Below are 26348 nucleotides of genomic sequence, written 5' to 3'. Positions count from 1 at the left end.
ACAGTCATGTGTGCATACATTTTTACGTATGGGTGGTCCCGGGGATCGAACCCACTACCCTGGCGTTACAAGCACCATTACTTTACCAATTGAGCTACCTGAGGACAAACACTTCTGAATGTAGTAATGCATTCAGAAACAGATCAGACAAACACTTCAAAATAGGGCCTACAGCAGCCTTTTCCCAATCTCGATCCTGGGGACTGGGGAGGGGGTGCACGTTTTAGTTTTTTTTAGCACTACACAGCTGATTAAAATAATAAATTCATCATCAAGCTTTGATTATTAGAATCAGCTGTGTTTGTGTAGTGCTATGGCAAAAAAACTAAAATGTGCATCCCCTCCCCAGTCCCACTCAAAGGTAGCCTGGCTGACACGACCAGAGAGGAAAAGGAGAAGCCAGAGGGATGACTGGGCCCAAAATCTGTCTTCTCCAGCAGGTGGTGTTTTAAAATAAAAAATTTTGCTCATCAATCGACAAGTTTTTGTATGGAGGTCAATCACAGCGTCGAATTTGGTTAACAAAAAAATGTAATCGCTCGAATAGAAGTTTGGTAATGATTAGGTTGTTCTGAGTGTACTGATTTAAGGAGGACACGTGACATCACGGCAACTTTTAGAAAAAACACTAGTTGTGCCTATTGTTCACACGTATCTGCCCTCTCATTGGCTAGAATGGTCTCACCTGATCTTGCCTCCTCCCCGACTGCCTTCCATGTTTTAAGACATTTATTTTCATTGTTAGAGCTCTGACATACTGGTCTGGATAGGAGGCCTTTGTAATTGCAGTATTCGCTCAGAAATTGAGCTGAAACAATGATTGGTTCTCAACAACAACAAAAAAAGGACTTTGAGGTAAGTGTTCGCCAGACTATCTCATAGGTCCCACTCACCCAAGCAGGCACATTAAAACAAGGAGCACTGATAAAGCATTAGAATGGCATAGTATTTCAACCACACCACCTCTAACAAATTGGAACTGAAAGAATATGACTGTTCTTTATAAAAGCCAGTTGCTCCCTGACAAAACAAGCGCACACCCTGCTGAAGCTTACAGCACCTGGTATTCCCAGGGAGTCTGCCAGCCAAGTACTAACCAGGCCCAACCCTGTTTACCAGCCGAGACGGATGAGATCGGGTTTATTCAGGCTGGTATGGCCGTAAGCAAAGGAGTAAACTGTTGGTACACAATATAAAGTTGATGAGCCTCTGGAATAGACCTCTGCCAGCTCCTCTATGTCTTTCAATATTGGCATTACAGAAATATTTATACAGAGATTGACAGCTTCTAGTGTAAAAAAAAAAAAAAGGCAGACGAACGTGACCGACAGCAGCACACTTATCAGCACCAGTTTTGCGGACAGCACCCATATCACACCGGAATGTTATTTATTTTGTTCACATTATCAGGGCAGGGAAGCACATACAAGCTGCTTTTGAGTAAAATAACAATACAACATGATATTATTGATGTTAATACATAAAAGACAGTTGCTTCCTGATTAAATAGTACAGGACTATACTCTACTGGACACAAGCTTACAGTACCTGATATTCCCAGCAGTGGCATACTGCAGTTTCGCAAAGTCTGAGCAAGGGCCAGAAATATACACTGCTCAAAAAAATAAAGGGAACACTAAAATAACACATCCTAGATCTGAATGAATGAAATAATCTTATTAAATACTTTTTTCTTTACATAGTTGAATGTGCTGACAACAAAATCACACAACAATTATCAATGGAAATCAAATTTATCAACCCATGGAGGTCTGGATTTGGAGTCACCCTCAAAATTAAAGTGGAAAACCACACTACAGGCTGATCCAACTTTGATGTAATGTCCTTAAAACAAGTCAAAATGAGGCTCAGTAGTGTGTGTGGCCTCCACGTGCCTGTATGACCTCCCTACAACGCCTGGGCATGCTCCTGATGAGGTGGCGGATGGTCTCCTGAGGGATCTCCTCCCAGACCTGGACTAAAGCATCCGCCAACTCCTGGACTGTCTGTGGTGCAACGTGGCGTTGGTGGATGGAGTGAGACATGATGTCCCAGATGTGCTCAATTGGATTCAGGTCTGGGGAACGGGCGGGCCAGTCCATAGCATCAATGCCTTCCTCTTGCAGGAACTGCTGACACACTCCAGCCACATGAAGTCTAGCATTGTCTTACATTAGGAGGAACCCAGGGCCAACCGCACCAGCATATGGTCTCACAAGGGGTCTGAAGATCTCATCTCGGTACCTAATGGCAGTCAGGCTACCTCTGGCGAGCACATGGAGGGCTGTGCGGTCCCCCAAAGAAATGCCTCCCCACACCATGACTGACCCACCGCCAAACCGGTCATGCTGGAGGATGTTGCAGGCAGCAGAACGTTCTCCACGGTGTCTCCAGACTCTGTCATGTCTGTCACATGTGCTCAGTGTGAACCTGCTTTCATCTGTGAAGAGCACAGGGCGCCAGTGGCGAATTTGCCAATCTTGGTGTTCTCTGGCAAATGCCAAACGTCCTGCACGGTGTTGGGCTGTAAGCACAACCCCCACCTGTGGACGTCGGGCCCTCATACCACCCTCATGGAGTCTGTTTCTGACCGTTTGAGCAGACACATGCACATTTGTGGCCTGCTGGAGGTCATTTTGCAGGGCTCTGGCAGTGCTCCTCCTGCTCCTCCTTGCACAAAGGCAGCGGTAGCGGTCCTGCTGCTGGGTTGTTGCCCTCTTACGGCCTCCTCCACGTCTCCTGATGTACTGGCCTGTCTCCTGGTAGCGCCTCCATGCTCTGGACACTACGCTGACAGACACAGCAAACCTTCTTGCCACAGCTCGCATTGATGTGCCATCCTGGATGAGCTGCACTACCTGAGCCACTTGTGTGGGTTGTAGACTCCGTCTCATGCTACCACTAGAGTGAAAGCACCGCCAGCATTAAAAAGTGACCAAAACATTAGCCAGGAAGCATAGGAACTGAGAAGTGGTCTGTGGTCACCACCTGCAAAACCAGTCCTTTATTGGGGGTGTCTTGCTAATTGCCTATAATTTCCACCTGTTGTCTATTCCATTTGCACAACAGCATGTGAAATTTATCGTCAATCAGTGTTGCTTCCTAAGTGGACAGTTTGATTTCACAGAAGTGTGATTGACTTGGAGTTACATTGTGTTGTTTAAGTGTTCCCTTTATTTTTTTGAGCAGTGTATTTAGCTAACAGCTAACTTCCTACAATCTATACAATTTGCAATGACGCAGAGAACATTTTTCATTTTTAAAGCTAATTTCCTGCTATTCTACACATTTTGCTATGAGGCTGAGAGAACATTTTGCAGTTTTACAGCTAATTTTCTGTCATACTAAACATTTTTGCCATGGCTTTAGTCTGCCTAAACTGAGAATTGTCAACTCCACGATTATGTACATCACATTAATGGAGTGGAGTGGCGATGAGTGTGTGGACTGTATCTCTGACTACATCGAGTCGCTGTCAGTCGATACGTCAAAAAATGTAAATTCTTTAACCCTTACCATGTAACTATGTTTGTCCTCTGTAGCTGCGTGCCTTTCTTTGTTTGCTGAAATCCTTACTTTTTTATAAACCGTTCATCAAATACAACCACCGACTGTTTCTGTTGATCTAAGATGGCAACTCAGTGTGAATGCCAATAGAGCTCGCCAGCTTGTAGTCCTAAAACACAGAAATGAGCTACAGCTACCTATGGGGGAAATGAATGGGGTTTTGGGATAAACGTTAAATTCTGAGGCTTAGGAGATCAATATAAGTTTTGTTCTATGAGATAATATCAGTCAGTTAACATGACCTTTATGAATTATGAAGCCTTTGTGCTTTTTCTGATTACATACATTCTTCAAAATTCACAAAAAAAGTTACTTTAGCTGAAATGTATAAGATCTCCTAAGCCTGTTTACCGCAGATCTTATTTTTAGCGTTTATCCCCCAAAAACATACATTTCCCGATAGGCTTTGGCCAACGAGTGCCTGCAAAAAGATAGCATTACTATTACTGCTCTATATAGGCTCTATGCACGCATCACTTCCGCCTTGGCGTAAGGATGCTTGGGCATGTCCGGTTACCGGAAAAAAAAACATTAGACCGTGACAGTAGACCGTTATGATGGCAGAGATGAAGTTTACAAGGTGTTTGCTGGAGTTGCCTAAAGTATCTGTTAATGATATACGGAGGGTCGTCCGGACATCCAGTACGACACCACGTAGCAAACTGGATAAAGGCTTCACATTTTAAGTTTCTTATTTTCTTTGCAACTTTGAAGGTAATATGCTAACGCTAGCTAGCCTGAGCTAGAAGCCTTGCTTTGGTGTTTTAAGTCATGACTCCGTCCTGCTTCAGGTTAATCATGCTTTAAATAAAGTTGAATCATGTGTATATACCTCTCACTTCATGTGTTTGTACTTTTATGAAAGTATCAGGTAAAAACAGGGCTAGAAATGAGATCTCTGTGAGAGCCCACTGCTACCGCTCAATGAAGAAACTAAAGCCACCACACCAGCTGAGAGTAGGACTAGATTAAGTGACACGTTCAAAGTTCTGTTGAACTTGTTCAAGGTTCCGTTCAACACATGTTTTACTCGTTTAATGTTACCACAGCTTTGGTTGCCATTGCTAAGAGAACACTTTAGAACTTTAGTGGTTTCCACGGTAGCTGAACAGTGGTAGCCTAATACAGACCAGGGTAGCTGAGTGGGAATTGCCATGCTTTGTTGTTGGGTCTGTTGTAAACAAATTGGAGTTTGGTTTGAAATGTAAACAATAATGAGATTACTACTTTTTCCTGACTTGATGACTGCAATGACAGTAACATATTCCACTCAGCTATTCTTCAAACTGCTGATGTTCTACTCAAAACTAATCTTTACTTCATTCTTTATAAACAAATGGCCCAACTTCCTTGCTTTTGTACTTGATGTTTCTACTTTTCAAGAGGAATTAGGAGCAAAACCTTCACTCTACTGTTGTTATTGGTACTAGGCTACAATGTTGCACCACTCACCTACTGCTCTGCCAATACTGTTTGAAGGTACAGTGGGGGAAAAAAGTATTTAGTCAGCCACCAATTGTGCAAGTTCTCCCACTTAAAAAGATGAGAGAGGCCTGTAATTTTCATCATAGGTACACGTCAACTATGACAGACAAAATGAGGAAAAAAAATCCAGAAAATCACATTGTAGGATTTTTAATGAATTTATTTGCAAATTACAGTGGGGAAAAACAGTATTTAGTCAGCCACCAATTGTGCATGTTCTCCCACTTAAAAAGATGAGAGAGGCCTGTAATTTTCATCATAGGTACACGTCAACTATGACAGACAAAATGAGAAAAAAAATTCTAGAAAATCACATTGTAGGATTTTTAATGAATTTATTTGCAAATTATGGTGGAAAATAAGTATTTGGTCAATAACAAAAGTTTCTCAATACTTTGTTATATACCCTTTGTTGGCAATGACACAGGTCAAACGTTTTCTGTAAGTCTTCACAAGGTTTTCACACACTGTTGCTGGTATTTTGGCCCATTCCTCCATGCAGATCTCCTCTAGAGCAGTGATGTTTTGGGGCTGTCGCTGGGCAACACGGACTTTCAACTCCCTCCAAAGATTTTCTATGGGGTTGAGATCTGGAGACTGGCTAGGCCACTCCAGGACCTTGAAATGCTTCTTACGAAGCCACTCCTTCGTTGCCCGGGCGGTGTGTTTGGGATCATTGTCATGCTGAAAGACCCAGCCACGTTTCATCTTCAATGCCCTTGCTGATGGAAGGAGGTTTTCACTCAAAATCTCACGATACATGGCCCCATTCATTCTTTCCTTTACACGGATCAGTTGTCCTGGTCCCTTTGCAGAAAAACAGCCCCAAAGCATGATGTTTCCACCCCCATGCTTCACAGTAGGTATGGTGTTCTTTGGATGCAACTCAGCATTCTTTGTCCTCCAAACAAGACGAGTTGAGTTTTTACCAAAAAGTTATATTTTGGTTTCATCTGACCATATGACATTCTCCCAATCCTCTTCTGGATCATCCAAATGCACTCTAGCAAACTTCAGACGGGCCTGGACATGTACTGGCTTAAGCAGGGGGACACGTCTGGCACTGCAGGATTTGAGTCCCTGGCGGCGTAGTGTGTTACTGATGGTAGGCTTTGTTACTTTGGTCCCAGCTCTCTGCAGGTCATTCACTAGGTCCCCCGTGTGGTTCTGGGATTTTTGCTCACCGTTCTTGTGATCATTTTGACCCCACGGGGTGAGATCTTGCGTGGAGCCCCAGATCGAGGGAGATTATCAGTGGTCTTGTATGTCTTCCATTTCCTAATAATTGCTCCCACAGTTGATTTCTTCAAACCAAGCCGCTTACCTATTGCAGATTCAGTCTTCCCAGCCTGGTGCAGGTCTACAATTTTGTTTCTGGTGTCCTTTGACAGCTCTTTGGTCTTGGCCATAGTGGAGTTTGGAGTGTGACTGTTTGAGGTTGTGGACAGGTGTCTTTTATACTGATAACAAGTTCAAACAGGTGCCATTAATACAGTTAACGAGTGGAGGACAGAGGAGCCTCTTAAAGAAGAAGTTACAGGTCTGTGAGAGCCAGAAATCTTGCTTGTTTGTAGGTGACCAAATACTTATTTTCCACCATAATTTGCAAATAAATTCATAAAAAATCCTACAATGTGATTTTCTGGAGAAAAAAAATCTCAATTTGTCTGTCATAGTTGACATGTACCTATGATGAAAATTACAGGCCTCTCTCATCTTTTTAAGTGGGAGAACTTGCACAATTGGTGGCTGACTAAATACTTTTTTCCCCCACTGTAGGTAAATGGCACAAGACAATAGGTAAGTGGTGGGAGACAGTATAGCCAAGTGGTGCAAGACAGTAGGAAAGTGATGCAGAAAGCACAAAAGTGACACGAGACAGTAGATAAGTTGCTTCCACCAGTAAAAAGTAGAAAGAACAAGTTTTGCTCCTACTCCTGCTGCTGTAGACCCTCGTCTTTCAAAACCCATTAAATGATGCTTCTGTGTATTTCAGATGACATTGTGTGATTCACAGCCTGTTGTGCTTGTTAAAAGCTCCTGTTCCTGTGTGGCTGGGTGTGGGATATGCAATCATTTGGTTGCATTACTATATCAGACTGCCCATTACTCTGAATGTGGCATGTCTGTCGTCCCTCCTGTATCTTTCGTGCACTGAAAACAGAGCAGAAGTGGCATAAACCACGAACAATGGTTTGTATCATTTCAATACCAGACAGTTGTGTCACATGCATACTAGCATCTCTCTTAATACCATCTCATAAATAAACAGGGAGTGAAGCCATGACCTGTGGATGCCATGGTTGTAGTGAAGCCCAAACCAGATGCTACTCCGGCAAGCGGAATTAGGTATGCAGAGTCCAATTAAATAGGCAGACCTACAATGTGTTGCGAAATAAATGTTATTAATCGCTGTTCGATTCTGGTGTATTTCCTAGTGAACCCTTTAGTTTTCCTGATATTGTTATTCCAGATCTACACTTTACAAGGTCTACAGCGGTGAGCTACCAGACCCATCAACCCTCAACCCACTTCCTGCCTATGCTGACATGGAACCAGACTCTCTTCCCCTTATCTGCAGAATGAACATCACATCTGACAAATCACTCGTGGACTCCATTTTTGGCAAGGTACAAACTGTCAGTATCCTGTCATATCAACACCTACCACCTCCACCTGACAGTGTTATAATAATAAATAATATGCCATTTAGCAGACGCTTTTATCCAAAGCGACTTACAGTCATGTGTGCATAAATATTTTTACGTATGGGTGGTCCCGGGGATCGAACCCACTACCCTGGCGTTACAAGTGCCATGCTCTACCAATTGAGCTACAGAGGACCACGTGTGTTGTCATCCATGAGGATGCACCACCGTTCCCAAAAGTGCCACTGGACGGTTACCATTTACAACCAACAGACTGTTCATACGAGATCATGACGGATCAAGAAAAGCTTCACCTCAGTTCTCTGTCTGTGACTTTGTCACAGTCGCACCTGATTGAGGAAGCAACCAGATGCCAAAGTGAAACACCCGAGTGGCTCTGACATCATTCACTGAGGAAGGAGAGAGTGACTGCTTCACATTTCCGGGAGGTAAGCCATGTTAGAGGTACAAGCACAGCAGAACAACTGGCAGAAATAATTATCAGAGGGACAAGACAAACACCACTAATGAAAAGGGGGCTGGAAATGGAAGCAGGTGCATTGAAGGACTATGCAGTTCTAAAAAATCTTAATCTAAAAAAGTGTGGGCTAGTCGTGCATCCGGACGCACCTTGGCTGGGTGCATCGCCTGATGGGTTGGTATATGACCCACTTGAGCCACCATCATTTGGTCTAGTTGAAATGAAATGCCCAAATGTAGCCAGCTACATAGACTGCAAGTTCCTGAGATTTGACTATGGCCTACACAAATTGAAGGAAAGCCATTGTATTGTTATTAAGTCCAGGGACAGTTACTCATCACAGGCATGGAATGGTGTGATTTTGTTGTCTGTGCCCACGATGACATTTTTGTGCAGCGCATTTGCCGAGACAGCACTGTATTAAGCTCCCTGAAAGAGAGATGTGATTTGTTTTTCTTTAACACATACATGTCAAAATACCTCTCTATGAAAAGTAACTGAACAGACACATGAATTATTGTACAATCATTTTTGTCAGAACGCTGAGTGTGGATGTGGTGCAGGGAATCAAGCGCAGGCACAAAGGTGTTCGTCAACAGTCTTTAGTAGTCAAAATGAACTCCAAATGGAGAAATAGCCAACCCAACCGGGAGGCAAGAGCGACTAAACGCACACACACAACAGTGCGTAAAACAAGAAAAGGCGCACGCAGTGCGGACTCTCAATAAACACAGTATGAGAGAAAAACCCCATCAACATGAAAACAGCTGACAAAAACAATCACACATAACACCTGACCCAACATACGAAACTTAAATAGGAAACACAATCAAACACTAACAAGGGACAGGTGTTACAAACAGACAAAACCAAACAAACATGAAACATCGAACGGTGGCAGCTAGTACTCCGAACAAACATGAAACATCGAACGGTGGCAGCTAGTACTCCGGGGACGACGACCGCCGAAGCCTCCCCGAACAAGGAGGAGGGGCAGCCTCGGCCGAAACCGTGACAATTTTAAAATGTATTTTGTCAACTGTCTTATTTACAACATTGTAATATTAAAGGGGCGCTATGCAGTTTTGGTCATTGCTTCGCTTTTTTCTCTATAGAGCTCCCCCTACATATAGATATTTGGCAGCTCCTATGTTTACTTGTGTCCGACTCCTCGCTCGGTCAGCCTGCTGTTTCCTCTTTCTCTGTTCCTCCGAGATGATAAGATGATGCAATATATCTTGCTTTGTAAGAACAACTGTAAAATATATTCACCGTTGCATTGCCAGTGTGAGGGGCCTCATCAGTCTTTGCTACACTTCGTGTCTCTTGTCACCCGTATGATCTTGCAGGTGGCTGGGCTCTATCTGCTTCCAAAAGGCCATCAGGTGGGCATGACTCGCAAACCTGTGGGACATACGTGTTACATTTCTATATGTTAAGTGTCCATACGCAACATTAAATTGCAAGCATGTTAGCATCCTTATTGACAGTTATACGACATCTTAGAACATGTGGCACTAAGGTCAGAAACTGGACCACGCACACGTCAGTCCTTTTGCTTACTGCTCTTCTCAGTATTTTAAAATACAATTAATGCGCCAGTAGATAGCCTAGATAGATACTTTACTCATCCCGAGGGAAATTCAAGGTTTCCAGTAGCTGACAACAACACACATCACACATGCAACATTTAAACAGATAATACTACTAGTCATTGTTGACAGCTCAAATACATAGGCCTATATATTAAAACACATTGGACATTTTAATTGACCTTGTGAAAAACCTTATTTCATCATCAGATCCAGCAAACCACTCCAAGCAGAACTTCCTGCTGATAGTTATCTCCTCAATTTGATTTCGGAGCCTTGCTATCTCTACACTAAGTTCTTCATTGTGGTCAAGGGACATATCCAGCGCAGCAAGTTCAGTACTGTTGCAGTAGTCATGGTCAGGAGGACAGTCCAATTCCACAGACGGATCATTCATGGTTTCTGCGTTGGGACGCTCGGTCCCTTCCCAAACTCCGGGCCGTGGGGCTGGAAGACTGAAATTGTTGAATTGAATTGAATCGCCAATTTATGTAGGCCTACGTCTCCAAATACTCATTGTCCAATCAAGTCTCACAATCTAAAGCTGTAATGATCTGCAACATTTTATTGGTGTACACATCATTTTTAGATTGTGAGATTTGATTGGACAATGAGTATTTGGAGATGTAGGCCTATGTAATCCAAGGGGCCAGGGTTCTGTTATAGAAGCACAGTTTTGACTGCTCCCACGGTCTTGCTTCTGCCCGGCCCAGAAATACAATTTCCATAGACAGCCACATAGAAAAGTCAGATTTGAAAATTCCTACTAAGACACTTTAGTCAAAACCTTTGTGCACAAAACACAAAACTATTATAAATAATTGTCGGTGAGACCGATTTTGTTTCACCAACAGCCAAAGATTATTAAAATGGTATATTCATCCAACGTCTGCCATGTTTTTGGATGACGTGATGACGTTGTCACTGCTCCCTTGCGTGTCTCTCTCGTGCTAGTGCGCGTGTGAAGTTGGGCTTTGTAAACCTCAACCGGATGCAACCTGGATATAGATGGCCCATGAATCCGCATATGCGAATGTCAGTAAATTACGTTGAAAACAACAATCGGACATCTTGGACATAGTCTCTAGTTCTTATTATACATTAGTGACATCATCTGAGATTCAATGGCGGACATGAATAAAGATGGCGGCTCCCATGTACTAAGTTCACCTTACTATACAGTGCTCTCTATTATACAGTGCTCTCCATTCATCTTTTTTTGTATCTGCATTAGCACAGTAAACTTGATCCCAATTATAGCTCCAAGATGGCGGCAAAAAAAACAAAAAAAACATTTATTGGCACATTGAACCATGTCGCGCTCGGTAGTTTTAAAAACTGTGGGAAGTACGGACATCGTGGTTAAATAGTACAAGAGTACACCATGCTGGACAAAAATGCTTCCAGCACCTGGTTTTCCCAGGCAGTCTCCCATCCAAGGACTAACCAGGCATGACCTTGCTTAGTTTCCAAGACCGGGCATATTGAGGCTAGGCTGTAAGACAGTTACTGTATTGTATATATGATATGTTCATATGCCTCCAGCGAAGGAATAAGTATTGGTACACTATATGAAGTTTGACACTCGAGAAAGTGCAGTGAGAAAACATAGAAATAGAATCAATGGGATAAATAGCCATAGTTACTTTGTAACACAGGAAGATGAAGAACAAACCATGCTTTCATTTCAATGGCATATATTTGAATTTTGTGAAAATAGCAGGCCTATGAATAATGACTTCAGGCAAATACATCAAATAACGTTACCAGTACATGACTTTAGTCATTAGAATAGGCGACTGACTTGACCACCACTACAAGTCATCATCGACATTGAGATGAACTACCTCAAACGTAATTCCATCATTGATCCTAATATAGGAACACTAAACCAGTCAATTGAATTGTCCTACTTTTTCTTTACAACGACAGGGGGTGCACCGTTCCTGGAGGTACTGCAATACCAGGTCGATGCGTGGAGTGGACGGAGCAAGCCCCTATTCCATCTCCCTATTCCAAAAATCAATTTAATATATGGTCCCCAGATAGGGGACGTATCAGATATTAAACTGATAAGAACAGATACTACACTTGATCTTAGCCAAAAGGCCGAGAAGCGATACCGCAATGCTTTCGGAAGGAAGGTGCCGTTCTCCGACACGACAAATTCATTGACGGCTACACCAAAATGAGCTCTGTAATCTTTCCACCAAATATCAAAAATGATGGTTTAAAAAATTGGTGGCAGAGATTGGGAGTTGATCAACCTCGGAAATAGACACTTTTAACTGTTACAATGTAACAAATTGGTAGGTTTCATAGTCACGTGGACATCCGCCCTCCAATCGGAAACGAGAGAAGGCCTTGTCGAATTAAAACCAGATTAACAGCTAAATTGGAATAATAATCTATCAAATACGGGTGGGGGAAATAATTTGGAGATAACATTATTGACATAACATTTGATTTTATATCAAATATCTCTGGTAGCAATACTGCCACAAGGGAACTGAGGTATTGTCCACTTGGTGGCGCCAGAGTTCCACCGTCGCCTTGCCAAGCTGTGCTATGTGGTCAATCAAAATGCATTTGACTGTTGAACCACTTGACTTCAATACATACAGCACATCATCAACGCTAATAATGTATACAATAAAAAAAAGCCTATGTGTTTTTAAATCAGTCTGTAGAGCCTTGTATGATATGGCCATTGTGAGGAGGCCTGCATAAAGTCGTCCTCCTAAATTACTAGAGGCCAAACTTCCACGATGTCCATGGCACTGGACTGTAATGATAGCTTGGTCTACATTTTACGTCATTTAGCAGACGCTCTTATCCAGAGCGACTTACATTATCTTTTTATTTTATTTTTCATACTGACCCCCCGTGGGAATCGAAACCACAACCCTGGCGCTGCAAACACCATGCTCTAACAACTGAGCTACATCCCTAACGGCCATTTCCCCCCCCCCTCCTCCTACCCTGGACGACGCTGGGCCAATTGTGCGCCGCCCATGCTGCTGACAGAATGATTCGAACAGATCCTAGTGGGCACAGCACACTGCCAGTGCCTAGACCACTGCGTCACAGTCCACAGCGCTACGAGAGGTCCCGCATAAATGGTCTCCACATAATAAACTTTGCAAACATGGCACTTTGGTGGCATCCTTTACAATTAGGCTTACACAGTCACTACATTGTGCATAAAATATTAGGCCTACATGAGCCTTACAAAATGCTGTCAAATAAAAATACACTGGTTTGATATCATCCGAAAGTTGTCATATTCAAGTTCAATCCATGAAATATTGGAATGTGGAAAACTGCAATAGTGGTTGAACAAATCCTATAAATTTCATCCCCGAAATTATCATGGAACACAACGGTCAGTAGTCTCAGAACCGCCAGGCTCAGTTTCCTACTGTGCTTAATTTCACTGTCATGTTGATATGATTTTCAGTTTGCTTCCATATGACTGGTTTCACATTCGTCTCCAGGGATCATAAAGAAAAATCATCTACATTTACAATCCCCTTCTCCAAACGGATTATTAATTTACCTAACTGTTTTCGATAGATCATATCAAGTTATAAATTACAGTGCATGGAGAATAGTGTTATTTCTATTAGAAAAAAATTCAGTAAATGCTTTTTCCACTTGGAACCGGAAGGTTCACATGACCTTGATCATGGTTTCCTCCCGGCGGTGGAATTATTAGGGAATTAAGTCAAAGTCAGAATATGGTTTATCTGTAGACACACCGCCACAGCTTCATTTATTCGAGCTCCACCTCAAACGAATAGGGGGGTGAATAGTATGCTATTCTCATTCTTAAATTCAAGGTCAGAATACGCATAGAGAGAAAAGCGCATAAATAGGTAATTGAGTTCCGTTCACAAGCGCTTAACTTGGGTCGGAATCTCGGCCATTCTGAATATTAGCACTGCTATTTATAGCCTATTTCACTGTGGAAAGAGGCCCCGATAGATTTAATTGTCATGTTGATATGATTTTCAGTTTGCTTCCATATGGCTGGTTTCACATTCATCTCCAGGGATCATAAGGAAGAATCATCTAAAACAATTCCCTTTCTCCAAACGGATTACTAATTTACCTAGCTCTTATCCAACACAACACTAAACAATACATTCATTGCACTATAACGGTGACAAACGGTGCCCACAAACTGTTAGGGCCTACATAAAGCTGTCCCAACAGCAGAGTCCCAACACCTTACCACTGCTACACCTGGTTATCAGCGGAGCCTTGTCTGGCAGCGAAACAGTTCATTCAGCCTCATTTACTGCCTTTAAAAAAAACATAGCTGATATGGCTGACTTGCTTAAACAAATGTGGTTTCTACTGACAATTGAGATGTACAAACTATCGCATAAGGGGACGACGAGCGGATAAGAGGCAATCCGTAATTTTGATTAAGATATTAATGAGCGAGCTAGGACGGAGGTTGTCAATATAACTATTTGTTCAGCACTTTTGAAATGTACAGCGACAGAATTCAGAACCTGGGCCGTTCTTACAGTGTTCTCCCTGTACACCAAGTCAGAACCGTAGGATAAATGAAGGGGACATATAAACAGACAATGAAAGCTCTTACCACATATACCATACCACTCTTATCCCACCCGTATTTGATAGATTATTATTCCAATTTAGCTGTTAATCTGGTTTTAATTCGACAAGGCTTTCTCTCGTTTCCGATTGGAGGGCGGATGTCCACGTGATTATGAAACCTACCAATTTGTTACATTGTAACAGTTAAAAGTGTCTATTTCCGAGGTTGATCAACTCTGACCAATCTCTGCCACCAATTTTTAAAACCATCATTTTTGATATTTGGTGGAAAGATTACAGAGCTCATTTTGGTGTAGCCGTCAATGAATTTGTCGTGTCGGAGAACGGCACCTTCCTTCCGAAAGCATTGCGGTATCGCTTCTCGGCCTTTTGGCTAAGATCAAGTGTAGTATCTGTTCTTATCAGTTTAATATCTGATACGTCCCCTATCTGGGGACCATATATTAAATTGATTTTTGGAATAGGGAGATGGAATAGGGGCTTGCTCCGTCCACTCCACGCATCGACCTGGTATTGCAGTACCTCCAGGAACGGTGCACCCCCTGTCGTTGTAAAGAAAAAGTAGGACAATTCAATTGACTGGTTTAGTGTTCCTATATTAGGATCAATGATGGAATTACGTTTGAGGTAGTTCATCTCAATGTCGATGATGACTTGTAGTGGTGGTCAAGTCAGTCGCCTATTCTAATGACTAAAGTCATGTACTGGTAACGTTATTTGATGTATTTGCCTGAAGTCATTATTCATAGGCCTGCTATTTTCACAAAATTCAAATATATGCCATTGAAATGAAAGCATGGTTTGTTCTTCATCTTCCTGTGTTACAAAGTAACTATGGCTATTTATCCCATTGATTCTATTTCTATGTTTTCTCACTGCACTTTCTCGAGTGTCAAACTTCATATAGTGTACCAATACTTATTCCTTCGCTGGAGGCATATGTACATATCATATATACAATACAGAAACTGTCTTACAGCCTAGCCTCAATATGCCCGGTCTTGGAAACTAAGCAAGGTCATGCCTGGTTAGTCCTTGGATGGGAGACTGCCTGGGAAAACCAGGTGCTGGAAGCATTTTTGTCCAGCATGGTGTACTCTTGTACTATTTAACCACGATGTCCGTACTTCCCACAGTTTTTAAAACTACCGAGCGCGACATGGTTCAATGTGCCAATAAATGTTTTTTTTGTTTTTTTTGCCGCCATCTTGGAGCTATAATTGGGATCAAGTTTACTGTGCTAATGCAGATACAAAAAAAGATGAATGGAGAGCACTGTATAATAGAGAGCACTGTATAGTAAGGTGAACTTAGTACATGGGAGCCGCCATCTTTATTCATGTCCGCCATTGAATCTCAGATGATGTCACTAATGTATAATAAGAACTAGAGACTATGGCCAAGATGTCCGATTGTTGTTTTCAACGTAATTTACTGACATTCGCATATGCGGATTCATGGGGCATCTATATCCAGGTTGCATCCGGTTTAGGTTTACACAGCCCAACTTCACACGCGCACTAGCACGAGAGAGAGACACGCAAGGGAGCAGTGACGACGTCATCACGTCATCCAAAAACATGGCAGACGTCGGATGAATATACCATTTTGATAATCTTATTTTTTGTTCTTTGTGTTTCCCCATCCTCTTGTAGCCCTAGTTTCCCTTTAGTTTTACCCCTTTGTTTTCTGTTTGTGTTTGCTAGCTTGGTTGGCTTGCTGGCTAGCCGGCCTGTCTAGCTTTTAGCTTGGCTGGCCTGCTAGCCTCCTCGCCCCTTAGGCTTGGCAGGCATTGTTTGTCCCTTTCTGTTCGTATTGTACCCCCCCTGTAACCCATCCATACCCCCTCAAATTGTATTTCCATCCCCTGAACTTTCCCTTGTCTTGGTTTTTTGTTTATTGACTTTTGTGTTCACTTGGGGGGCCATTTTGTTGGCTGGCCGGCCTGCTAGCTGGTTAGCTTAGTCTGGCCTGCTGGTGAGGCCTGCTAGCCTTCCTCGCCCCTCAATTTGGCTTGTCTTGTGAGTATTTGTTAGTTTTTTCTGTGTCCTGTCACCCCATCCATATTATTTCCCTCGTTTTATACCAATTTTTTCCCTCTTGTTTGTTTTGTCATCTGGGAGGTTTGGCATCCGGCCTGCTAGCTTGTTAGCTCAGACTGACTTGCTAGCACGGCCTGCTAGCCTCCTAGCCCTTGTACATTGTTTGTTTGGTGTGTTTTTTGTATTATATTTCCCATCCTTCCCTCGTGTCCCTCTTGTTTGCTTGTTTGTTTGTTTTGTCAACTGGGAGGTTTTAGCACCCGGCCTGCTAGCTTGTTAGCTTAGTCTGACTTGCTAGTGCGGCCTGCTAGCCTCCCAGCCCCCTGTAAATTTGTTTGTTTGGTGTGTTTTTTATTATTATTTTTCCCATCCTCCCCTCGTGTCCTTTTGTGTTTAGTTTAAACCCCTTCCCCCCACAGTCTTTCCCTATTGTTGATAAGTTTAGTTGGGTGCTGTGCTAGTTAGTTTGTTTTGTGTCCCGGGTTTTGGTAGGCCCTGCTAGCCTAGCATAGCTGGGCCTGCCAGCTTCCCCCACTATTATTATTATATTGTGTTTATTTTCTCACTGGTGTTGGGTTAAAGGGAGTGGGCCTCCATCATGTCAGCAGCACAGGCTGGCATGCGGAGGCACCACGCCGTGCGCCTCCTTTTAAAGGAGAAGGGAGGAAAAATAATGGAGTTATCCCGGTTGGATTTCTCCAGAAAATTCCTCCAAAAGGAACTCCGTTTCATTCCTGCGCAGGTGAACTGCATTTTAACCCTCCCGTATGGGAAGGGCTTTGATGTCAGTTTCGCCGGCGCCAGCTTCTTGAGGGAGTTCTGGGGGAAACTCCAGAACGCCCAGAACAAGCAGGGATCCCTGGCAGAAATGTTCGAGGTGATCAAGCTGACGGACAATAGCATCAAAACTGTTATTGTCCGTATGTACAATGAGATGGTACAACCGGAGGACGTTGCAGTATGGCTGGGCAGGTACTGCAACGTGAAGGGGCCCCTGACCCAGGTGAAGGATCCCGATGGGATATGGACAGGGGCCTGGAGGGTCACTGTCCAGCAGAGGGAGGATCCCGGGGGCTATGGTGGGTTGAAAGCCATCCCATCCACCATAGTCCTCGGAGAGAACAGGGGCCATGTTCACTACCAAGACCAGCCAAAGCTGTGTCGTAAGTGTGGTGAACATGGCCACCTAGCAGACGCCTGTGACAAGGTGGTCTGTATGAAGTGCCGGGAGGTGGGCCATCGCTACGAGGAGTGCACGAACGGAAGGTCGTGCAACCTCTGTGGCGAGCGGTCCCACCTCATCCGCAGCTGCCCCTCCTCCTGGGCCAATAAGGTCAGGGCTGGCAGGATGGAGGCGGCGGCTGCGGACCGGGCTTCCGAGCGCCAGAAGAAGGAAGCGGCAGTTGCCAAGGTAGCGGTAGTGGAGGAGGTGGTAGAGGAGGTGGTGGTGGCGGTAGCGGAGGAGGTGGTAGAGGAGGTGGCGGTAGCGGAGGAGGTGGCGGTAGTGGAGGAGGTGGTGGCGGTTGTCGAGGAAGTGGTGGCAGTAGTGGAGGAAGTGGTAGATAAGGTGGAGTGCGCGGAAGGTGCGGTGGTGGGAGAAGTGGGAGTGGAGGCAAAAACCCTCCCCACCCCAACCCCCCCGCCCCAGACTGAAGCGACCTCTGAAGGAGAAAGGGCCGAGAAAGACGGCTCTGGAGAAATGGTGAGTGAGAGCTCCCCAAGTGGGTCGGACAGCATGATGACAGTGTCGGAAACGACACTGTCAAGCGAGGAGAGTGTGGGAGTGGTGGGAGAGACCCTGGGCGAACACCTTCCCCTAAGGAAGAGAAACGCTGAGGAGCTCTCCGACCCCGAACAGGGAGAGGAAAAAAGGGCAAGTTGGAGTGGGAGAGCTCCCAGGGGGAGGATGAGTCCAGGGTCTTCCCATCCAACTCCCCAAACCAGGAATCCTTTTTAAACCCAGTTTTTACCTCCTCTCCCTGCCACCCCCCCTTACCCCGCAGGGAGAGAGAGAACGTTTTTAAATAACCCCTTTTAAACTGTTTTAATGCCTTCTTTCTTCTTTAGCACTGTTTTTACTAACCTATTTTATGGCTTTTAACATCACCACCATAAATGTTAGGAGTATTAAGACTGAACTAAGAGCACAATCTGTTTTATCCTTTTTAGAAAGTTTTAATTCAGATGTGTTTTTATTACAGGAGTGTGGTCTACCCTTTTTAACCTCTTACAGTAAATGAGAGGAGAAGTGGCAGCACGGGCCCTCCATTTGGAGTGGTTCCAATTTTAATAAAAACGATGGTGTTGCTATTTTAATCAAGACCCCACAGGTGGTGGTGAAGGGGAGCACAGTGGTGGTTGGGGGACGTGCTCTTTTAGCCAAATGTACTTTTATGGGGAGGGATTTTAACGTGCTGAATATATATGGTTTTAATAACAAACATGACCGGTGCGCACTTTTAGAGGACCTGCAGTCCCACATGCTGGGGAGGGATCCTCTAGTGGTGGGTGGGGATTTTAACTGTGTTTTAAGTAGAGCAGACAGGAGAGGAGCGGGAGAAGATTTTAAGGTAGATAGGTCTAGTGTTTTATTGCAAGGGTTGTGCAGGGATTTTAAGCTAACTGACTGTTTTAAAACCCTGCATCCAAGAGAGGAGGGCTTCACCTGGACCAGTGGTGATGGCACCAGAGCCTCTCGCATTGACTATCTGTTTACCCGCGACTGCCCGCCAACTGATGCTAGAATAACCCCTGCTTTCTTCTCAGACCACGTAATGCTAACGTGCACCCTTTCACTAACTTCGGGTGTGACTGTAGGAAGAGGGCCCTGGAAACTGAACTGCTCCCTTTTAGAAGATGATAGAGTAGTTAGCCAGTACAGGGAGCAGTTCAGCCAGTGGCAGACGCTACAGGACTTCTTCGACACACGAGCACAGTGGTGGGAAATGGTGAAGGGTAAGACGAGGACCTTCTTTAGAGAGATAGGAAAGAAAAAAAGCAAAGAAAAAGATAGACGCATGTTGGGACTGCAGAAGCGACTGGAGCGTTATTTTAACCTAAATCAACAGGGCTTTGATTTTAACCAAGATATCAAAGAAGTTAAGAAAGAGATGGCATTTTTAGCAGAACAGAAGAGCAAGGGGGTTATTTTAAGAAGCAAAGAAAGGGAATTAGAAGAGGGGGAGAAGTGCACTAGGTACTTTTTTAAGAAGATAGTTAGTAAGGGTAGGGTTATGGTAGGGTTAAAAGATAAAGATGGGTTTTTAAAAACAGACACAGAGGGAATAAAAGAGGTAGTCGAGGATTTTTATGGGGAACTGTTTGGTTTTAAAGATGTGTGTGAGGAAACAATGGAGGAGGTTTTATCATACATCGACAGAATTTTACCCAACACAGACGACCTAATAAAAGACCTGACGATGACCGAACTGGACAAAGGACTGAGACATTTTAAAAGGGGTAAATCACCGGGGGAGGACGGCCTCCCTTTGGAGTTTTATCTGACCTTTTGGGATGTTTTAGCCGACGAACTTCTGACTGTTTTTACTGACTTTGAACATCTTGACAGACTACCTGACAGTTTTAGAACAGGGATAGTGACTCTTTTACACAAGAAAAACGACAGGACTGACCTTAGAAACTGGCGACCGATTACCCTTTTAAACTTTGACTGCAAACTTTTTACTAAGGTTTTAACACTCAGAATGTCTTCTGTTTTAGGGGAGGTGATCCACCCGGATCAAGCCTGTGCCATTCCGGGAAGGAAGATCACGGACAGCCTAGTACTGATCAGAGATGCCATCTGTTATGCGAGAGACAGAAACATGCGGCTTATAGTCCTAAATTTAGACTTTGAGAAAGCTTTTGATCGGGTCTCACACCAGTACCTCTTCAAGGTACTGCAAAAAATGGGGTTCCCTGAAAGGTTTCTAGCTTGGGTGGGATTGCTGTATGGGGACATCACCAGCAGAATCCTTGTAAATGGGCATTTGTCAAGAGCAGTGGGAGTACACTGCGGCGTCCGTCAGGGATGTCCATTATCTCCCCTCCTGTTTGTGGCCTGCATAGAACCACTGGTACAGGTCTTGAGAAGGGACCAACGGATCAGTGGGGTGGGTATCCCGGGGAGTGGGGGGATGACCGCCAAGTGCGTTTTTTACATGGACGACGTTAACATTTTATGCACTGACCTTTTATCTGTCGACAGGACTCTGGACAGGACTGACTGGTACGGACAAGCCTCTGGGGCGAGACTGAACAGAACCAAGACGGAGGCCCAATCTTTCGGACCATGGGCAGACTCAGACTTGACAGGACTACCACTGACAGTTAGAATGACAGACATAAGGGTTCTGGGAGTTAAATTTGACAGAGAGGGAGGTGGTAGTGGCAATTGGACCGGGACGTTAGGGACAGTTAGACAGAGACTAGGGTTTTGGGGACTGAGACAGCTGACTTTTGAGGGCAAGGTTTTAATCATCAAGGCTGTGATTTTACCTGTCCTTTTATTGATCAGTTCTGTTTTTATCCCCCCACGAAAAACTCTTTTAGCTCTGGACCGGATGTTGTTTTATTTTTTGTGGGGAAGCAAGTGGGAGAGGCTGAGGAGGGAGGTGGTAAAGAGGCCCAGGTTCAAGGGGGGGAAAGGCTTGCCTGACCTCTACTTGTTCCTGGGCAGCCGCTACACAGCGTTACATCTTACTCTTGCCACCTCCCCGGTCAACAACAAGACCCAGGCCCTCGCACGGTTCTGGCTGGGATCTTACCTCAGGTCTCTGAGGCTGATCCCAGTCGACCTGCGAGCCCCAGTCTCTTTCCTGCTCCCCACACACTATATACAGCTACAAAAGTTTTTAAGACATTTTAAACTGGAAAAAGAGCCTGTCACAGTTTTAACTAAACACCGCTCTCTTCTCTCTCTTGTGCAGGAATGGGAACCGGTGTGTCCAGTGCGCGGGCTTGCTATAGGCGAGCCCTCAACGGTTTGGCGCAACGTGGCCCATCCTGCTCTGCTGAATCGGCACCGTGACCTGTCCTGGATGGTCGCCCACGAGATCCTCCCGGTCAGGGCCGTTATGCACTCCCGGGTCATGGCGAGGACATCCGCGTGCCCCCGACCAGGCTGCGGCCAAGAAGAGTCGGTGAGGCACTTGCTCTGGGAGTGCAGAGCCGCACGGGACCTGTGGAAGGAAGCAGGCCCCCTGATCTCCCCACGCCTGCCAGCAGGGGAGGACCTAACGCCCCAGCTCGTGCTGTATGGGGTGGGCCGAAGGCCTATTACAACAAAGGCCTTCACACAACTCTGGCCCACCCTCACGTGTCTGAAGGACGCACTGTGGTCCTCCCGCAACCTGCTGGTAGGGAAACAGGTTGAGACCACCCCCCAGGCAGTGGCTTTGGTAGCCACGGAAGCCCTGGGGTGGTACGAACGACAGGGGGCCTCGACCCCAGGCGAAGGGTCCCCCACAACACCCAAGGTCCCGGCGGCCACGGCCTGACAGCGCTGCGGCGCCTAGGGCGATGCGCCTAGGGGAGGAGTCTCCTCTGGGCCCCGACGGACGGGTACGAAGTCGATTCAGGAAGAGCAGGAGGAGGCTTTTTTGATAAGGACTCACCCCGTTTTTGTACAAAGGACCGAAGACAGCTTTTTAAACAAAGTGACTTTTTGACAGGCTTTTTATGTCTTAAAAATGTTTTAACTTTGTTAAATCATTTATGCACATTTTAAATGGCTTTTACTAATCGGCTTTTACTAGAATGGGTACTTTTATGTAGGATTGTTTTATTGTTTTAAATAAACAACATGTACCTTTTAAAATGTAATTGTAATGTAATGCTGGTTTTAATGCACTTTATGCCGTTTTTATGTGTGTAAATGAATTTCAAATGTGAGCTGTTTTAAAGGAATTGACAAATAAAAAAATTCCAAAAGAAAAATCTGTTCTTATCAGTTTAATATCTGATACGTCCCCTATCTGGGGACCATATATTAAATAGATTTTTGGAATAGGGAGATGGAATAGGGGCTTGCTCCGTCCACTCCACGCATCGACCTGGTATTGCAGTACCTCCAGGAACGGTGCACCCCCTGTCGTTGTAAAGAAAAAGTAGGACAATTCAATAGACCGGGTTAATGTTCCTATATTAGCATACATGATGGGATTACGTTTGAGGTAGTTCATCTCAATGTCGATGATGACTTGCTAGTGGTGGTCAAGTCAGTCGCCTATTCTAATGACTAAAGTCATGTACTGGTAACGTTATTTGATGTATTTGACTGAAGTCATTATTCGATAGGCCTGCTATTTTCACAAAATTCAAATATATGCCATTGAAATTAAAGCATGGTTTGTTCTTCATCTTCCTGTGTTACAAAGTAACTATGGCTATTTATCCCATTGATTCTATTTCTATGATTTCTCACTGCACTTTTTCGAGTGTCAAACTTCATATAGTGTACCAATACTTATTCCTTCGCTGGAGGCATATGTACATATCATATATACAATACAGTCACTGTCTCACGGCCTAGCCTCAATATGCCCGGTCTTGGAAACTAAGCAAGGTCATGCCTGGTTAGTCCTTGGATGGGAGACTGCCTGGGAATACCAAGTGCTGTAATTATTTTTGTCCAGCATGGTGTACTCTTGTACTATTTAATCAGGGAGCAACTATTATCAGTTGCTGCGTTTGATTGGAGAGGCGATCGGAGGCCGGAGGGCAGAGAATTTGTGCTTTATTTTTATTGAAATGTGTTGTTCTGTTGCACTATTGTTTTTTCTGTCCCGGGTTAGGTGGTGGTTTGGTGGTGGACTACAGCCCTTTGGGCTCTTTCCTTTGCTTTATTTATTTATTGCTTTTCTTTGTGTTAGCTTGCTGTTGTTGTTGTGTGTTTTGTTTTTACTTTACTCAACAACAAAAAAACACATTCTTATATGTTTGTGTTCTTTGTGTTTCCCCATCCTCCTGTATCCCTAGTTTCCCCTTAGTTTTCCCCCCTTGTTTTTTATTGTCTTGTGTAGTGTTTTCTAGTTGGGGTGGCTTGCTGGCTAGCCGGCCTGTTAGCTTGTTAGCTTGACTGGCCTGCTGGTGAGGCTGGCTAGCCTCCTCACCCTTTAGGCTTGGCAGGCATTGTTTGTTCCCTTGTTGTTGTTATAGCCCCCTTTAACCCATCCACCCCTTTTAAACTTTTGTTTCTATCCCCTGAATTTTCCCTTGTCTTGTTTTTTTTGTTCGTGGTTTTTGTTGTCACCTGGGGGAGGCCTTTTTTGCTGGCTGGCCGGCCTGCTAACTGGTTAGCTTAGCCTGGCCTGCTGGTGAGGCTGGCTAGCCTCCTCGCCCCTCAGTCTTGGCTTGTTAGTGAATATTTGTTTGTTTTCCTGTGTCCCCCCCATCCATATTGTTTCCCCAGTTCTTTACTCCATTTAAAATTCCCTCTTGTTTGTTCTTGTCCGCTGGGAGGTTTTAGTCTTCCGGCCTGCTAGCTTGTTAGCTTAGCCTGACCTGCTAGTACGGCCTGCTAGCCTCCTAGCCCTTTGTTAATTGTTTTGTTTGGTGTGTCTTTTTTATTTTATTTTCCCTTGTGTCCTTTCGTGTTTAGATTAAACCCCCCCCCCCTTTTCCCCCTAGCGTCTCTCTCCATTGTTGATAAGTTTAGTTGGGTGCTGTGTTAGTTTGTTTTGTGTCCCGTGGTGTTGGTAGGCCCTGTTAGCCTAGCTGGGCCTGCCAGCTTCCTCAGGTGTTTACACTTCCCCCCCATATTGTGTTTATTTTCTCACTGGTGTAGGGATAAAGGGAGTGGACCTCCATCATGTCAGCAGCACAGGCTGGCATGCGGAGGCACGATGCCGTGCGCCTCCTCTTAAAGGAGAAGGGAGGAAAAACAATGGAGTTATCCCGATTGGATTTCTCCAGGAAATTCCTCCAAAAATAACTTGGTTTCAAACCCGCCCAGGTGAACGGCATCTTAACCCTCCCTTATGGGAAGGGCTTCGATGTTAGTTTCGCTGGTAATCAGCTTCCTGAGGGATTTCTGGGGGAGACTCCAGAACGCCCTGAACACCCAGGGGTCCCTGACAGCAATGTTCGAGGTGACCAAGCTGACGGACAACAGCATAAAAACCGTTATTGTCCGTGTGTACAATGAAACCGTACAACCGGAGGACGTTGCAGTATGGTTGAGAGGTACTGTAACGTGAGGGGGCCCCTGACCCAGGTGAAGGATCCCGGTGGGATCTGGACAGGGTCCTGGAGGGTCACTGTCCAGCAGAGGGAGGATCCCGGGGGCTATGGTGGGTTGAAAGCCATCCCATCCACCATAGCCCTCTGAGAGAACAGGGGCCATGTTCATTACCAGGACCAGCCTAAGCTGTGCCGTAAGTGTGGTGAGCATGGCCACCTAGCAACCCCCCTGCCCCAGACTGAGGTGACCCCTGAAGGAGAAAGGGCCGAGAAAGACGGCTCTGGAGAGATGGCGAGTGAGAGCTCCCCAAGTGGGTCAGACAGCATGATGACAGTGTCAGAAACGACAGTGTCAAGTGAGGAAGGTACAGGAGAGGGGGGAGAGACCCTGGACGAACACCTTCCCCAACGGAAGAGAAACGCAGAGGAGCTCTCCGACCCCGAACAGGGCGAGGAAAAGAAAGGCAAATTGGAGTGGGTGAGCTCCCAGGGGGAGGAGGAATCCACGGTCTTCCCATCCAACTCTCCAAACCAGGACTCGTTTTTAAACCCAGTTTTAACCTCCTCTCCCTACCGCCCCCCCCTTACCCCGTAGGGAGAGAGAGAAAGGACCTGAAAAATAACCCCTTTTAAACTGTTTTAATGCCTTCTTTCCTTTTAGCACTGTTTTTACTCACCTCTTTCATGGCTTTTAACATCACCACCATTAACGTTAGGAGTGTAAAAACAGAAGTAAGAGCACAGTCGGTTTTATCCTTTTTAGAAAGTGTTAATTCAGATGTGTTTTTATTACAGGAGTGTGGTCTACCCTTTTTATCCTCTTACAGGAAATGGGAGGAGAAGTGGCAGCAGGGGCCCTCCATTTGGAGCGGATCCAATTTTAACAAAAACGATGGTGTTGCCATTTTATTCAAGACCCCACAGGTGGTGTTGAGGGGGAGCACAGTGGTGGTTGGGGGGCGTGCTCTTTTAGCCAACTGCACCTTTATGGGGAGGGATTTTAACGTACTAAATGTATATGGTTTTAATAACAAACATGACCGGTGCACACTATTAGAAGACCTGCAGTCCCACATGCTGGGTAGGGATCCTCTAGTGGTGGGTGGGGACTTTAACTGTGTTTTAAGCAGAGCAGATAGGAGAGGAGCGGGAGAGGATTTTAAGGTAGATAGGTCAAGTGTCTTATTGCAAGGGTTGTGCAGGGATTTTAAACTAACTGACTGTTTTAAAACCTTGCATCCAAGAGAGGAGGGCTTCACCTGGACCAGTGGTGACGGAAAGATTACAGAGCTCATTTTGTTGTAACCGTCAATGAATTTGTCGTGTCGGAGAACGGCACCTTCCTTCCGAAAGCATTGCCGTATCGCTTCTCGGCCTTTTGGCTAAGATCAAGTGTAGTATCTGTTCTTATCAGTTTAATATCTGATACGTCCCCTATCTGGGGACCATATATTAAATTGATTTTTGGAATAGGGAGATGGAATAGGGGCTTGCTCCGTCCACTCCACGCATCGACCTGGTATTGCAGTACCTCCAGGAACGGTGCACCCCCTGTGATTGTAAAGAAGAAGTACGTAAAGTCAATAGACTGGCTTAGTGTTCTTTTATTAGGATCATGATGGAATTACCTTTTTATTTATTTTTTATTTTATTTCACCTTTATTCAACCAGGTAAGCCAGTTGAGAACAATTTCTCATTTACCACTGCGACCTGGCCAAGATAAAGCAAAGCAGTGCGATAAAAACAACAACACAGAGT

The 26348-nt window shown here is 44.8% G+C and overlaps 3 non-coding genes and 2 pseudogenes across 3 annotated transcripts; 3 read left to right on the top strand and 2 right to left on the bottom strand.

Moving 5' to 3' along the window:
- Positions 1-1048: 1048 nt before the first annotated feature.
- On the bottom strand, positions 1049-1166 carry LOC121532428 (annotated as a pseudogene).
- Positions 1167-11703: 10537 nt separating this feature from the next.
- Positions 11704-11894, bottom strand: LOC123483880. The gene has a single exon (XR_006658343.1). It is a non-coding gene; the product is annotated as a U2 spliceosomal RNA (small nuclear RNA).
- Positions 11895-14719: 2825 nt separating this feature from the next.
- Positions 14720-14910, top strand: LOC121532435. The gene has a single exon (XR_005994333.2). It is a non-coding gene; the product is annotated as a U2 spliceosomal RNA (small nuclear RNA).
- Positions 14911-22318: 7408 nt separating this feature from the next.
- On the top strand, positions 22319-22498 carry LOC121532364 (annotated as a pseudogene).
- Positions 22499-25951: 3453 nt separating this feature from the next.
- LOC121532430 lies at positions 25952-26142 on the top strand. The gene has a single exon (XR_005994328.1). It is a non-coding gene; the product is annotated as a U2 spliceosomal RNA (small nuclear RNA).
- The last annotated feature ends 206 nt before the right edge of the window (positions 26143-26348 follow it).

This window comes from Coregonus clupeaformis, unplaced genomic scaffold, assembly GCF_020615455.1.
Source record: "Coregonus clupeaformis isolate EN_2021a unplaced genomic scaffold, ASM2061545v1 scaf0161, whole genome shotgun sequence".
Lineage (NCBI taxonomy): Eukaryota > Metazoa > Chordata > Actinopteri > Salmoniformes > Salmonidae > Coregonus > Coregonus clupeaformis.
The sequence above is the reverse complement of the archived record's forward strand: the minus strand, read 5'-3'. Positions and strand labels throughout refer to the sequence as shown.